Consider the following 5,108-nt stretch of genomic DNA (forward strand, 5'->3'; position numbering starts at 1 on the left):
TTATGTTTCTTACAAAACTCATAAATAATATATGAATAGTTGAAAGCTGCCATCAAACTACACTCTCAGCTGTAAAAAGAGGCTGGTTATATGTGAGATGTGATGATTACCATGTTAGGTCAACTTACTTCTCCAGACTTTATGGCAAATGATTATTTACCAGATGGAATTTTCTCTAAGAAATTTCATTTACTTTATTTCCTCTTATCCTATTTTTTCATAAAGTTGATTCTACTTAAAAATAACTTCTGGGATATTATTTGAGAGTAAAAGGTAGACTTACTTGATTCCAGAGGGAAAACAAAAGATTGTCTAAACATCAGCTTAATCCATAGCACGGAATGGAGGCATTATGTCTATCTATTCTCGGTGAGGAAGTCTGGGGGAGCAGAATAAATAGTGTGTGGAAAATCCAGAAGGGACCTCTGTCGTAGAGTCTAAATTATGAGGTGTTTTTAGGAAACATGTATTTTATCCCAGGTCAAGGCCAGCTGGGGTTGGAAAGGCAGCCTCCAATGATTTGACATTTCCCTGATGCCTCCTGGAGGAAATACTCATGTTCCTAGAGGGGAGTGTGCTCTGGGCTGACAGCTCATGTCTTTTTTCAAGGCACCATTACCTATGGCAGGTGATGAAATACTCTGTAAGTTTTGACATGGGGAAGGTAGGACTAATTCAAAAGGGTCTTGCCCGCCTAGGCTAAGATGACTGCCTTCCCTGTGAGTTTTTACAGACCCCTACCTTTTGTATACTCGGTCACACAAACATAGGGAACCATTCACACCCACATGTGTGTGTTCATATGCACACATATGCACACATATACAGGCTCAGGCTCTCACCTACCCATAGGTACTGTTAATTTCTGAACTTTTGCACTTTTAAAAAGTCTTTAAATTTTGGTGTTTTGTAACAGGGGAAATAATATTTTGGAACTATTAAGCTATATAGTTTCTTTCCCCTTAAGTTCTGTTCTGTTGAAGTCTTCTACCTCCAAGGTTAACCATGACTCATATGTTCATTGGAAGTTGTGGTTTAGGGGATGTACCATGCAGAACAAAAGAATCAAAACTATGATTGCTAAAAATTGAATATTTGTGTCCCCCCAAAATTCATGTGTTGATACCCTAATCCTCAAAATGATAGTATTTGGAGAAGGAGCCTTTAGGATGCAATTAGGTCATAAGGGTGGAGCTTTCATGATGAGATTAGTGTTCTTTATGAGGGATAACATGAGAGAGATTGCTTCCTCTTTCTGCCACATGAGGATACACACATTGGGAAGATGTTTGTTGACAAATCAGCAAGAAGCCTCTCACCAGGAATAGAATTGATCTGGCATCTTAATCTTAGTGCCTGTGTGGTAAGTTGCTTCAGTCATCGCTGACTCTTCGTGACCCTATGGATCATAGCTCACCAGGCTCCTCTGTCCATTGGATTCTCCAAGCAAGAATTCTGGAGTGGGTTGCCATGCCCTCCTCCAGGGGATCTTTCCTACCCAGGGATCAAACCCTTATTCTTTACCACTAGTGCCACCTGGGAAGCCCATCTTGATTTTAGACTTAATGTAAATGTTGACTCAGTCTCCCAGTCTACAGTGATTTATTATACTGTAATAAATTGTCAAAGTCTGAACTGGCTAAGAGAAAGATGAAAGAAATGGTCTGGTTAAGGAGGAAGAGAATATAGAAATATTGTTATCTCATGAGATGGTAGGCAAAAAAAGTGGAAGTAAGGAAATAAATAGTAAAACTTGTTCTGAGCACCTGATCTAGATCTAGGTCACCAAATGTGGGTCACAGACCTCAACATAGCATCAGGTTTGGCTAATAAGACCGAATTTTGGAATCAGTCATCAAGAGAGATTGCCTTATTCTCCAAGAACTTTGCCGGCTACAGCGGTTCACTTCAAAGATGAACACAGTAGATGTCCAGCCTGGGTACAGTCAAAACTAGATCAGACAGCCCATCACGGACCCTGCCCTTATACCAGCATGAGACCAAGGGCCTCGCCAACCCCATGTCCTGAGATATATCCTCTACATCCAAGCCTCATTTGATGAAAGAAGAGGGGAAAGAGAGGAGCTGTTCCATTACGGAGTAAACTTTGAATGAGTGAAAAATTATCTCAAAGAAACTATGTAACTCAGCAGTGCTGAAACATCATAAATAGGCAAATTTAAAGTTAAAGACTGTTGCTCCCCACCCTCCACCCCCATCAGCTAGCCAGCAGAGTGAGAGTTTTTGAGAAAGATTCTGTCACTTGTAGAAAATGAAGAAGTTCATTTTTCTCTGCACATTTGATATGTTAATTGTGACCCTCCAGACATAAAAGCAATACCTACAGCACAGTTTTGGCATTCCTGCTAGGACTAATGTCGTTTTCTGGGTCTGTCATTTTCTGGGCCCAGGGAAACATCACTAAGAAAAACTTCTTAATGTAACCTGATGTCTTGTTTCTTTAACAGATTCCCAGTTTGGTTGGTGCTTGTTTGGGAAATGAAAAATGCCTTTTGGCCTACGTTTCCCTGTGTGGATAAGGATCCTAATTGTGCCCTTACAAGCTGGTACATAAATCTGTGTCAGGTTTCTCATAATATTATATCTGCAAATGAGATCTTGGAGGTATTGTTCTCTTTTTCACTTGATGACAGAACAGGATTCTTCATTGGAAAAAAATGGTAAAGGATGATTGAGTTCAATTCAGCCTAAGCATTTGCGTTTGCATATTTTAGGGGAAATGGGATCAGAAAACAGAGTTTTCAGATAGACCAAGAACACTAATTGAAATATCTGGAAAAATCCCTTTGAGATTGAATACATGTGATATACAACAAAGGCAGCAAGAAATCTCAATCTTTATGTTTTTATAGTTTCTTGATTGCAGTGGGGAAACAGAGTCACCAGCAATCTATGGATCCCAACTTGGTTTTTGTTAATCCCTGATATTATTTGCCAAGATACTGAAAATCCTCGAAAAAGTGAGAAAAGAAATGTTAAATACCTGAAACACTCCTTACAAATTTAAGAGAATCAGGAAGAGAATAATCAAAGCATCTAAAATAATTAGATTAGGAGTTAGTAGATATTACCCAAATCTCACTTTTATTGTGGCTTTTTTTCCTGGCAGGATATTTACTAGTGTTAATACTTAGTGTAATAAGAAGCCTTTATATTTATTAGTATTTTTATTCCAGGTAGCTCAGAGGATCCACAGACATTCTTTTATTATTTCTCACAACGTCTCTATAAGGTTTTTGGCAAGAGGATAGGTATTACCCTTGTTAAACCTGATGCAGGAAAAAGCAAGTGTTTTCAAATGTAATTTACAGAAAAGTACCTCTTAGGCTGAAATCTAAATTGCTTCTAAGGAACTTTCTCTTGGGAATGTTTTTCTCCCTTTTCCCCTTTAATTTAAAGTATGAGACTGTCATTTCTGTCATTAGTTACTGCAGTAACTTTTTCCTCTTCAGACCAAGGTCAAAAGTCTCCTGCTGTTAGTCTATCCAGGAAAGTGCTTGAACACACACAGCCGCATATCATCCATATTTATGCTGCACAAGTATTAGAGTAAACATAAGAGGGATGAATTATTAAGGGTGAAGTAAGACTGATGAAATGCTGTTAGCTTAAATATTTGACTGATTTGTACATTTATAAGCTGACATGAAGCAGTTGAAGGCAAAGAAAACTAACTTGGTCTTAATGCTAATTCCTTAAAAATGATAAGTTTTAGGAATTGAGAATGAATATATATATATATATATATGTGCGGGGCTTCTCCAATGGCTCAACAAGTAAAGAATCTGCCTGCAATGCAGAAGACACAGGAGACACAGGTTCGATTCCTGGGTCAGGAAGATCCCCTAAAGAAGGAAATGGCAATCCACTCCAGTATTATTGCCTGAAAAATCCCATGGACAAAGAGCCTGGCAGGCTGCATTCCATGGGGTGGCAAAGAGCTGGACATGACTGAGCGACTAAGTATAGCACGTATCCATATATGCTCATATATAGGATTATACATTACACATAAGTGACTTATTTCCAGAAATGCAACAAGAGTTTCTATATATTTGTATTTATCAGGGTGCCAAGGGCCCACGAACTCTGCCAAGTAGGGGCTCCCATTGGCCCTTGGTTCTTCTGTAGATCTTTAATTGAATTGGATTTTTCTAAAATTCAAGAGTTAGTCTTTACTTCCAGAGCCACTTCCACCTAATCAACAGAGCCACTGTCTAGAATGAAGTTTCATTTCTAGATCTTTGGCTCTGATATGGGTGGTAAATGTCATTGCATCTCCTGGTTTCTTAGAGGCAGTCTTCCTTCCATGTTAAGTAGCCCCAATTGTTTGGCACTTAAGGTTCATCATACTTTACAAAGCCTGAAAGTCAACTCTGTTGGAGACTAAAACTCTGGGTAAACAAGCCCCAGTAGATTTCAAGGGAAAATGGTCCATTTTATCTGCTAAGACTGCTCTGTCTCCTCTGATTGCTTTGGAGTGGCTGGACAGAGGCTGCTGAGGGCTCCAGCCCACTGTAGCAGTTTGTTCTAACTGTTGCAAAAGGGTGGCAGAGCTGGAAAGATGCATAGTGCCAGAAGATATCTCTCCATCCTCTTTCAACAGCTCTGTGAATTCAGGTGCTAGAATGAAATTGTGACTAAGGTTCTGGGGTGACAGTGGGCAACTGGAATGAATCAGTAAAAGGCAGGCATGGAATTTTATGCTCAGGAAGTTCAGTTCAGCTCAGTTCAGTTGCTCAGTTGTGTCTGATTCTTTACAGAATTCTTTACAGAATGCCCCGTGGATTGAGGCATGCCGGGCTTCCCTATCTATCACCAACTCCTGGAGCTTGCTCAGACTCATGTCCATCGAGTCAGTGATGCCATCCAGCCATCTCATCCTGCTTTCAATCTTTCACAACATCAGGGTCTTTTCCAGGGTGTTAGTTCTTCCCATCAGGTGGACAAAGTATTGGAGTTTCAGCTTCCGCATCAGTCCTTCCAATGAATATTCAGGATTGATTTCCTTTAGGATGGACTGGTTGGATCTCCTTGCAGTCCAAGGGACTCTCAAGAGTCTTCAACACCACAGTTCAAAAGCATCA

The sequence above is a fragment of the Giraffa tippelskirchi genome, chromosome 5, assembly GCF_054371585.1.
Source record: "Giraffa tippelskirchi isolate mGirTip1 chromosome 5, T2T-mGirTip1v1.2.pri, whole genome shotgun sequence".
Classification (NCBI taxonomy): domain Eukaryota; kingdom Metazoa; phylum Chordata; class Mammalia; order Artiodactyla; family Giraffidae; genus Giraffa; species Giraffa tippelskirchi.